Raw genomic sequence first — 12,073 nt, forward strand, 5'->3', positions numbered from 1 at the left:
ACCTTGGGCAAGTGAAAAATGGGGGTAATCAAGGCTTGTTATGAAAACCAAATGAGTTAATAATACATGCGAAGCTCTTAGAAAAGGCTCATAGTCTTAATTACCATTAGTCTCTTTCTAAATTTTATGTCATTTCATTGTATTAGAGTCAAGATAGCCATTCAGTGAATAATACATTTGCAAAAGCAAATCTGGAAACACCGGGGGCTCAGGGAAACTGAAGGCTTCCAAGTTCAAGCCCCCTCACCACACCAGGGTATGGTGAGCACACCAGCAAGCCAGGGCTGCCCCTCGCTCTGCAGACTGAGTCCGAAGACTAGATGAGCAGCCCCCACACTCAAAAGGTAAGGGGGGCTCCATGAAAGGAGGCCACTCTCTCTGGACAGTCCCTGACTCCGATGTCTTTCCAAAATGTTTGCTTCATCGGACCAGTAACATAACCAGATCTTAACATAAATCTCACAACTGGCTTCCTGTTTTGATTACTGATGTTGAAATACCTTTAATAACACAGGGAACAGGGGGGAAAAAGCAGGGGGCACACTTACTGGCGGTTATAAGAACGGCTGTGTGATTTGGAGGAGGTCACCCAACCTCTCAGAGGAGTGATTGCCTACTACTTCCCAGGGCTGCTCGAGGAATCAAAGGAGCTAAGGCTTATAAAAGTGCCATGCAAAGTACTTGATAAACATAGGGTGGTAATGTTTTCTCCGAGGAATCCCATGGGACACAAAGAGCTGACAAGATCCAGACTGTAATAAAATAGCTGTGAACAGCCTTGCATGGTGCTGGGATTTGGTTCCGTTTCTGCTCTGAGACAAAGAGCAGGGACATGAGGAGAATGTAAGCCTGTTGCTGAAAAAGCTCATTTGTTCCATAGAAACAAGGAGAACTCAAAGACTCCTCAGGGAAGCCTGGTGCGGGTATCCCTTTGTGCAACTGCTATCAACCCAATACGGATGAAGAAAAAACATTCACCAACAAGAATATATTGGCATTTCTTTCACCTCAAATTCTGGACCCAGGTGGTACAGAAGAAAGAGACGGGGCTCTGGATGAAGACATAATAACTATTAATGGTCAACTTGCATGAGAATGCCTCAAAGCCAAACAAGCATTTTCCTACAGGCTTACTTTCATCTGCTTTCCTCCACGAGGCCAGCCTGGCACCTGGAAATCACCTAAATATCCAGTATAAATATTTCTCAGAAGCTGGACGGTGACACCTTGGGGAGCGGGCTGATTCTCCAGCGGGAGGGGAAGCAGGACACCCGCTCACACGCATGGACCCCATGTGGGTGCCACACAGAAGGAGAGGGGATGAAGAGACAGCCACTGGTCTGGAGGAGAGTGAAGGGAGAAGATTTCCTGGCAGAGCTCTGCACCTCTTCTCTGCCTCAATATAGAGACACAGAGCTTTTGACAGCGAGTATCCAGGTAGCCGTAGTTTATTGGGCTTTTCTCACCTAACCATGCTGGAAGAACTCATCTATGGTTTGCCTTCCAAATGAGGGACCAGCTCTTTGCTTTCCTGATGTGAACTGCCCCCGAGAATCACCATCTCCTATTACCAGGTTTGGAAGAGGCACTCTTCATTCCAATCTTCTCTATAACCTGCTTACCTTTCTGACATCTTTGAAGAACAGGAGATGGACCAAAAAAATTTAAAAAAAATAAAAGTATCCAATTCATCAGGGGCTTGTACTCTGTTCCCAGACGTGCTAGGGCAGAATGAACCCCAGGCAGAAGCTCAAGGAGGGCAAATCTGCCCTTTCTCTCCATTGTCATCTACTCCTCTGTGTCAGGCTCCAGTACTCCCAACACTGTGCTGACTCCCTTTCAGAAAGAAACTCCCATCCTTACTTTAACTAAGTTATAAATATCTGTGAATGCTTCCTGAAGCCATCTTCGAAGAACTGTTTTAGTTTTTTTAAAGATTTTTTTTTTATTTGACAAAGAGAGAGTGAGAGAGAGAGAAAGAGGGAGCACAAGTAGGCAGAGCAGCAGGCAGAGAGAGAGGGAGAAGCAGGCTCTCTGCTGAGCAGGGAGCCCGATACAGGACTCGATCCCAGGACCCTGGGATCATGACCTGAGCTGAAGGCAGCTGCTTAACCGACTGAGCCACCCAGGTGCCCCAAGAATTGTTTTAAATAAACTTTATTTTGAAGATTCATAAGCATACAAAAGGATATACAAATCGTAACTGTAAAGTCCCATAAATCTTCCATAGGTGAACATCTAAATAGAGAAACAGAACATTCGCAGCAGCTGAGAAGTTCCCCATCCCCCTCATAGTGGATACCATCCCCACCCCCACAAAGGTAACCATTATTCTGATTTCTAACACTAATATATTAACTTGAAGTCCATCTTTAATTTTTATAGGAAACATTATTTGACACACACACACAAAATGTCTAATAGTTCATTTCAAGTGTTAGGGATAGATGGAAAAGATTTTAAGGCAGGTGGATTTCTTTTTTTTTTTTAAGATTTTATTTATTTATTTGACAGACAGTAGTCGCAAGTAGGCAGAGAGACAGGCAGAGAGAGAGAGGAAGGGATGCAGGCTCCCTGCCGAGCAGAAAGCCCAATGCGGGACTCAATCCCAGGACCCTGAGATCATGACCTGAGCTCAAGGTAGAGGCTTAATGCACTGAGACACCCAGGGGCCCCGACAGGTGGATTTCTTAAAGTCCATTAAATCAGACTCTTCAGATTGCTTTCTACTCGTCAGACAAGCCCAACTAGGCAAGCATGAGACAAAGAGCTGAGCCACCTTGGTGTGAGGCAGTGACATTGAACCTCTACTGCTCTCTGCTAAGGAAAGTGGGGGAAGGACTTTCACAGACCCCTCAGAACCAACTTATTTTCCCCAGTCTTCGATTAAGAATAGTCACCTACAACCTCTTCTCCACCTCCCATCAAAGTCATCTTGATGTAACTGACATACTTCCATCAGTGTGATGATTTGGGGTCCAATGGGAAACTGGCAGTGTCTAATAAGGAACTTGTGAATAGTGTTCTACAATCACACAGCCTAGAGACCCTGAAGAGTCATCTAACCTATGCTGACATGCCTTCCAGTTTTACCACAAATAACACCTAGCAGACTGAAGGGTACCAACAATAGTATTGGAAAAGGCATAAGAAAGAATTACTAAATCAGTTCCAACGCTCAGAGTCCTAGGTTATGCAGCTCAAGGGGCTGCTGTTCACATAAGAAAAAGCTGTGAGTGGCACCCCCTGGAGTTGTACAATGGAACAGTTCTGCCAAAACTCATCAACCTGTCCTGGAAAGAAATTCCTTTTCATTTAAAAATTTCCGAAGTTACCAGATCAACTTCTCCTTCTCATAGTGACAAAGACAACATGAGCAACATATTGGTTTGGGATAGAGATAGCCAAGGTACTCAGTCACAGTGCATGAATCACTGGAAAAGATACCACCTGTTGCTCATTACAATACACAGGAAAGAGGGTAAAATACACCCCCACAATCATCCTTATTGATTATCAATCTGTATCTATCACTTGGCCAGACCTATGCTAAGAACTCTAAGAGGGGTATATCAACCTCAAGGTTTATAATGCAGCCAAGAAGACAAGATTTGATATTCAGAACCCCTGAGCAATGTGTATATCTGGGTGGGGGGGAGGGGTGGAGCTCACCTCCCTAAATGCTACAGATTCCAGTGCTATGGTTCAGGGAAGATGAAGACCTGAAGTGAGGGTGAGTGCTTCTGGAGGGCAGACACAGAAGACTACACTTCTTTGGTCTCCAAAACACTTGGCACAGTCCTAAAGCCAGGCCAGCCTCCCAGAATTAACTTTTTCTGCTGGTCTGTAGCATTTTATCATTTAATATGTAACCAGGACCCTAAACCAGGACCAGAGATTAAGACATGATAGAAGCCTCAGAATATATATGGAAGAACACAAGAAAGATTCCCCCAGGAATACCACACCCCCTGATGTGAACCCAGGAGCTCCCTGACTGGCCCACATTAAGCCAATGGGGAGAGTGATGGGTAATCTCACAGATTCATGAAGATTTTCCATATTAGTCTTAGTGCTAGTAATTCATAGGGTGTGAGGAGGTAAAGCTCAAGCCAAGAAGACATCCTCTGGTGCCTCCACCCAGTAGTTAACCATATGTAGGACAGATACTGTAACAGTAGAGACCAGGTCCCTATCTTCTAGACCAGTGCTGCCCAATAAAACTTCCTGTGATGATGGAGACATTTTACATCTGCACCATCCGATTTCATAGCCACAAGCCACATGTTGTTACTGAGCATTTAAGATGTGGCTAATGTAACAGAAGAACTGAAATTTTAATTTCACTTAATTTTATTTTTAAAAATGTTTGAGTATAGTCGAGAGGTGTACAACATAGTGAGTCAAGAAGTCTATACAATATGCTATGCTTACTATAAGTATGGTCATCATCTAAGCCTATTACAATATCCGTGACCATATTCCCTAGGCTGTGCCTTTTATTCCCGTGAGTTATTCATTTCATAACTGGAAGCATGTATCTCCCACTCCCCTTCATCATTATTCCCATTCCCCCAGCCCCAGCCCCTCTGGCAATCATCAGTTCTGTCCTCTGTATTCAAAGGTCTGATTCTTCTTTTTGTTTGTCTTATTGTTTTATTCATTTGTTTTGTTGTCAGTTTCTACATATGAGTGAAATCAAACGGCATTTCTCTTCCTCAGTCCAGCTTATTTCACTTAGCAGCATATCCTCTAGGTCCATCCATGTTGTCACAAATGGCAAGATCTCATCCTTTTTTATAGCTGAGTAATATTCTCTGTGTGTGAGTGTGTATGTGTGTGTGTGCACACATGTGCACACACACCATCTTTATCCATTCCTCTATCAATAGACATTTAGATTGCTTGCATATCTTAGCTACCATTAATAATGCTGTAATAAACAAAGGAATACATCTATCATTTTTGAATTTGTGTTTTCATTCTTTTGGGTAAATACCCAATAGTGGAATTATAGAGAATATATTCAGAACCATAGAACAAAGCTGGAGGTAACACAATTCCAGATTTCAAGACATGTTACAAAGATGGATTAATCAAAACAGTATGGTACCGGCACACAAATGAACACCTAAATCAATGGAATAGAAAAGAATGCCCAGAAACAAACTCTTGCTCATATGGAAATCAATCTATGACAAAGGAGGCAAGAATATACAGTGGGGAAAGACAGAATCTTCAATAAATGGTGTTGGGAAAACTGGGAGACCACATGCAAAAGAATGAAACTGGTGTAAGGTGGTATCTCAATGTGGTTTTAATTTGAATCTCCCTGATGGCTAGTAATGATGAACATTTTTTCATGTGTCTGATAGCCATTTGTATGTCTTCATTGGAGAAGTGTCTGTTCATATCTTCTGCCCATTTTTTGATATGATTGTCTGTTTTGTGTGTGTTGAGTTTCAGGAGTTCTTTATAGATCCTGGATATCAACCTTTTGTCTGTACTGTCATTTGCAAATATCTTCTCCCATTCCATGGGTTGCCTCTTTGTTTTTTTGACTGTTTCCTTTGCTGTGCAGAAGTTTTTGATCTTGATGAAGTCCCAAAAGTTTATCTTCGCTTTTGTTTCCTTTGCCTTTGGAGACATATCTTGAAAGAAGTTGCTGTGGCTGATATCGAAGAGGTTACTGCCTATGTTCTCCTCTAGGATTCTGATGGATTCCTATCTCACGTTGAGGTCTTTTATCCATTTTGAGTTTATCTTTGTGTACGGTGTAAGAGAATGGTCAAGGAAACAACATGTGTTGGAGAGGATGTGGAGAAAGGGGAACCTTCTTACATTGTTGGTGGGAATGCAAGTTGGTGCAGCCACTTTGGAAAACAGTGTGGAGATTCCTCAAGAAATTAAAAATAGAGCTTCCCTATGACCCTGCAATTGTACTACTGGGTATTTACCCCAAAGATACAGATGTAGTGAAAAGAAGGGCCATCTTTATCCCAATGTTTATAGCAGCAATGGCCACGGTCGCCAAACTGTGGAAAGAACCAAGATGCCATTCAACGGACAAATGGATAAGGAAGATGTGGTCCATATACACTATGGAGTATTATGCCTCCATCAGAAAGGATGAATACACAACTTTTGTATCAACATGGATGGGACTGGAAGAGATTATGCTGAGTGAAATAAGTCAAGCAGAGAGAGTCAATTATCATATGGTTTCACTTATTTGTGGAGCATAACAAATAGCATGGAGGACAAGGGGAGTTGGAGAGGAGAAGGGAGTTGAGGGAAATTGGAAGGGGAGGTGAACCATGAGAGACTATGGACTCCGAAAAACAATCTGAGGGGTTTGAAGGGGGGGGCCTGGGAGGGTGGGGGAACCAGGTGGTGGGTATTGGAGAGGGCACGGATTGCATGGAGCACTGGGTGTGGTGCAAAAACAATGAATACTGTTACGCTGAAAAAAAAAAAAAAGAGAGAATGAAACTGAACCACTTTCTGATACCACACACAAAAATAAACTCAAAAGGGATTAAAGACCTAAATGTGATACCTGAAACCATGAAAATCCTAGAAGAGAACACAAGCAGTAATTTCTTTGACATCAGCTGTAGCAAAATTTTTCTAGCTATGTCTCCTCAGACAAGGAAAACAAAAGGAAAAGTAAACTATTGGAACTACATCAAAATAAAAAGCTTCTGCGCAGTGAAGGAAACTATCAACAAAACAAAAGGGCCTTAAGATCAGGTCATGACCTCCAGGTCCTGGGATCAAGTACCACACTGGGCTTTGTTTAAGCAGGGAGTCTGGTTCTCCCTCTGCTCCTCCCCTGCTTGTGCTCTATCTCTCTCTCTCTCTCTGACAAATAAATAAATAAAATCGTAAAAAATTAAAAAATAAAAATTGACCTTAAAAAAATGATATACTCATTAAGGGTTTAGTATCTAAAATATATATATATAAAAAAAAAAAAACTTCTACAGCTCAACGCTAAAAAAAATATGATTACAAAATGCAGAGAGGACCTGAAGACACATTTTTTTTCTTTTTTTTTAAGATTTTATCCATTTATTTGACAGAGATCACAAGTAGGCAGAGAGGCAGGCAGAGAGAGAGAGAGAGAGAGAGAGGAGGAAGCAGGCTCCCCAACAGGCAGAGAGCCCCATGTGGGGCTTGATCCCAGGACCCTGGGATCATGACCTGAGCTGAAAGCAGAGGCTTTAACCCACTGAGCCACCCAGGCGCCCCCTGAAGACACATTTTTCCAAAGACATACAGATGGCAACAGACACACAAGAAGATGCTCAACATGACTCATCATCAGGGAAATGCAAATCAAAACCACTATGAGGTAATATTATCTTAAACCCATCAGAATGGCTACTATCAAAAAGATAAGAAATAGCAAGTGTTGGTGGAGGTGGAGAAAAAGGAATCCTCGTGCCCTGTTGGTGGGAATGAAAACTGATGCAGCCACACTAGAAAACAGTATGGAGGTTCCTCAAAAAAATTAAAAATAGAAATACCCTATTACCCAATTTCATTTAACTTTAATTATTAACCTGAATTAAAAGAGCCACAGGCGCTCAATGGCTGCACTGGACCGCGTATTTCTAGAGACTTGCTGATGACAGAAAGAGAGCCATAGCACAGGCATCATACAGTGACGAGAACTGTAATCAAGGCAAATTTGAAGACCCGCCTTAAAAGAAAAACAGACTGCAAAAGTGACATTTCACTGTAACAGTCTGTTTTTTAAAATCAAGTCAACCAGGAGCCAGCTTGGAAACACCGATTTACTGATACAGACTTCAGAGAAATTAGAGAGATAAGTAGCTATAAACAATCCAACATTTGCCAGAATTAAAATGAAACATTTGGAAGGACAAGGGCTACATGAGGGGCCTGCCATTGCCCTGAGACCAAAATGGAAGGGCCAGAATTGTGATTGTATAGATGGGAAGCCAGGTTCCACTTCTAGAAGGCGTTGTCTCCCTGAGAGCCCTGAAATGTCAACCTACATGTCCTCATACCCTTGCCATGCTCTTCAGAGAAGCCCACCACAACCCTTACACACATGAGACCACATCCCACTCTCTGGCTGGCAGATCAGAGTTTAAATAGTAGAAAATAGTAGAAAAACAAGAAAACAAAACAAAAACAAAAAAACTGATGGAATGAATGAATTCCAAAAAATTTATAAGCTCAAGAAGTTATGAGAGGGTTTACTAGAAATAGCTTGAGCTGTGTGATCTTGGTCAAATGAGTCAACACAGTGAGTCACAGTTTTCTCATCTGTAAAATGGGGCATCGCCTATCTTAATTTGCAGGGTAGTAACTCTCAGCGCCATTGTAGGTAAAATGCCTAGCAGAAGGTTTTACCGCATTTCTTGGCACTTAATAAATGCACAGTAGCTCACGTGATCAGAGCATCACCCACTGTGAATGCAATACAAAGGGTGGTGACAAAATTTAAGTCTCCCAAGTCCATCTGCTCGATTCATCTCTTAGCTACACGTCACTTAACTTCTCCGGGCCTCAATTTCTTCACCTGAAAAATACGAATAGTGATAGTAACTTGCTACCTAACTTATTAAAGTTGTCATGTGTATTAAATGAGCCAGCGTAAGGCACGTAGATGAACATTAGCGCCTAATAAGTGTCTCATAAGGGTATGCTATTAGCTATTGTGATCGTCTGAGGAAACATTTCCTCCCAATGCCTGATGTGATGGTGAACTTCATGGGCCACCTCGACTGGCCATGGAATGTCCTGTTCAATATGACTTCTGTGTGTCTGTGAGGGTGTTTCCATATGACCTTAGCATCTGAAGTCATTGGGACACTGTAAAAGAGAACACCATCCCTAGCATGGACATCCTCCTGGAGAGTCAGATCTGGGATTTATACACAGATTGGGATCTGTATCCCCTCAGCTCCCCTGCTTCTCAGGCCTTCAGACTCAGATTAAAGTATTCCATGCTTTGCTTGGTTCTCCCCCTTGCAGATGGCAGATTGTGGGTGTTCTCAGCTTCCATAAACATGCTAGCCAATTTCTGACAATAAACCTCCTGTATGTACATATATGCTCCACTAACTAGGGGAGAATCAGTGACAACCGGGTGTACACTGAGTGGTCTGGAAAAATTTGAGTGGAGACAGAATTAACTGGTTTCTCTTTCTTCCTTTAATAGTCTGAGAGCTCCAAGTGAAGGTGGAGGCCTTCTGATCAAACCTCCACACATCACAGGCATCTCCTCAGCCTGGAGGGCTGATTTTCTCGGCTTCTCTCAGGCAGAATCAAGCTTAACTCCCCCGCTGGGATTTCCTCAAATGAATGAAGGCTGAAATCTTCAATAAACTTAATTTCAAGTCGCTAGGTCAACCATGAATGCCAAGTCCTGGCCTCCTTGTTCCCTGAAAACAGAATCAGCAGCACAGTCTTTCTGCCTCTAATGGGAAAAGCCAGACTTTGGAGACAAGGCTGAGTTGCCAGTCAATTCCAGCACTAACAAGCACCGTAGCTTTGCACTAGTAATTCGGTCTCTCTGGGCCTGTTGCCTCATCTGTAGCATGGTGATGACAGTATGTTCTTTGCTGAGGAGCTCTGGTAAGAACTGAATAGGGCAATACATAAAATTACTCCAGACAGAGCCGGGCCTTCAGTAAACGTTTCCATCCCTTATGGATTTTCTCAAGGTGATGGTATTCGGACTCTTCTCTGAATTAAATCATTTCTTCATCTTACATCATGGCGAGCATTGTTGTTTATCTCTAAAAGTACTCAGGTTTTGATAAACTATCTAGCTGGTGTCCTGCTACCTGACATCATCTCAGCCTGCTACTCCTCCGCCATCTTGACTCCTCCTCTCTGAAAGGACTCAGGTTTTGGTTCCAAAAGAAAACCTTCTGCTCACGTAAGGATAGAAAAGCTGTCTCTCAATTCATTGTTCTCACCAGATAACACCTGGAACTAAGTATTCCATTCTAATTCCCAAGAGCTGTTCCCATAGATTCACTGACTTTTGTTCTTATTAGGGAAGAAAGACTAAGTCCCTGACAGTAGAACAGCCACTCAGCCCACTAAAGTGGATCTTTAGAAATAAGAACACAATGACCAAAGAGAACAAGGCATCATAGGGTCCGCTTATTTCTAATTTTAATGTGCAAAGGAATCATGGAAAGCTTACTAAAAAGGCATGTGCCCAGGATCCTTGCCCAAAGATTCTCATCAGTACATCTATTGTGTACCTAGGAATCTGCATGTTAGCAAGTACTCTGGGGTTTTTGATACAGATAATCCACGTGTCCTACTTTGGAAAACATGACATTATTCCTTTAGATGGTGCTTGGTTATTTCTATCCTCTTCTCCCATCAACACTAAAGATATGGAGAGTTACTAGCAATGACCCTAATTAAACACTTAGTTCATCTCCACAAAAAGAAGTTTCAGCTATAACAACTGTTGACTACAGCTTATGGAGAAAGTTTCCCTGAGTCTCAGGTTCACAGAAAATGCCCATAACATCTTAACAGATCAGGGCAATACAAGATGCCAAAAAAGTTTAAGACATTCTAGGAAGTAGATTCTCTGAGTAAATGTTCTGGGTTTGAAATGTGGAATCATTTGACATTAAGAAGATGGGACATCTGGGACACTGGGGAGGGTATGTGCTATGGTGAGTGCTGTGAGTTTTGTAAGACTAATGAATCACAGACCTATACCCCTGAAACAAATAATACATTATATGTTAATTAAAATAAAAGAAGATACGGCATCTAAAACAAATGTTGAGGAACCCCACCAAACCTATTATTCCTGAAAATTAAAAAAGGAATTTCATTACTTCTCAAATCATGCATTCTTAGATAAGCTATCAAAATCAAGGAGCGTCAGCTAAGATACACTGTAGCAACCAAAAACTCATCAGAACTTCTCTCTCCCACAGTCTTCAGGGACAGGGAGGGAGCCTCCTGGATGACAGTGTCTTACCAAATGGTCTTTCCAGTCCTGAGCAAAAGGAGGAATTGTCAGAGACTTAAGTCATTTCCGACTACTTCTCCTTCTCTCAATAATCTTCTATCAGAAAAATATTGTTCCTCAGAGTTTCTCTATGGCTTTGCCATTTTGGGGGAGCAGCTCTAAGTAGCAAGCCATGTTTGTCATCACCAGAAAACTGGAAGTCCAACTAAAAAGAAGGCGGGGGGTAACTGGCAGCACATCGGAAGCCCAGGAAACATGTTATTAGGGAGAACAATGAGAGAGAAGCAGCTCTGTAGAAGTGAAAGCACTTTCTCCCACGGGGAGAAGAAAACCATTATGGCGAATTGAGCCAAGATACAGCACTATTTTTTCATGATGCCCCAGCAGGTCATCATTCTCAGTCCAGAAACCATCCTTCACTGTAAGGACACAAAGCCCTCACTGGGCTGTGGAGTAGGGCCCTGGTTCTGCTTCTCCCAGCACGATGGGCAACAATTCCTGGTTGGGAGTGCTCCCGCATGGGCAGGAAAGAGCACAGCAGCCAGCCAAGACTGTTGCTGTGGCTGCCAAAGTGATTCTGGCCTGAAACACAACATTCCAGGGATTTTTACCAGTGATTTCTGGCCAAAAGTGAATGTCTTCTCTAGTGGCCTAATGATGGGAGAAGGTAAACCAAAAGGAAATTTGACAGATGTCAGCTTCCCTAAGTGCCACAGCAGAAAAAGGGAAAAAACAAAACCAAAAACTGAAAGGAAAAGGAAAAGGAGGTCTAGTATGAGATATTAAAGACATGAATGTGAACACTGATGCTTATAACCTCATTACATCTCTAGAATGAACAAGATTAAAAAAAAAAAAAAAAAAGATGTGCCTTCCCAAGGGCTCTTTCTTTAAAAAATAGGTCTGTACTCACTGTCTCTACTTTCCAAACTCCCCTGAAGTCCCAACTATCGCAGAACAAATGTCAGTTATTTGTAATTCCCCACTGTCCTGTCAGAACAGGCCTGGGTAACTAGTATTTTTGGCCAAGAACAAACAAAATCTTCCTCAGCAGAACAGACTTTCCTATCCTTGAAGATAACA

The 12,073-nt window shown here is 42.3% G+C and overlaps 1 protein-coding gene across 2 annotated transcripts in view; it reads right to left on the bottom strand.

Moving 5' to 3' along the window:
- ADAMTS12 (ADAM metallopeptidase with thrombospondin type 1 motif 12) overlaps positions 1–12,073 on the bottom strand; it is a 289,509-nt gene that overhangs the window by 178,243 nt on the left and 99,193 nt on the right. The gene's annotated exons all lie outside the window — the stretch shown is intronic.

The sequence above is a fragment of the Lontra canadensis genome, unplaced genomic scaffold, assembly GCF_010015895.1.
Source record: "Lontra canadensis isolate GAN:19392208 unplaced genomic scaffold, GSC_riverotter_1.0 scaffold5, whole genome shotgun sequence".
NCBI classification, from domain to species: domain Eukaryota; kingdom Metazoa; phylum Chordata; class Mammalia; order Carnivora; family Mustelidae; genus Lontra; species Lontra canadensis.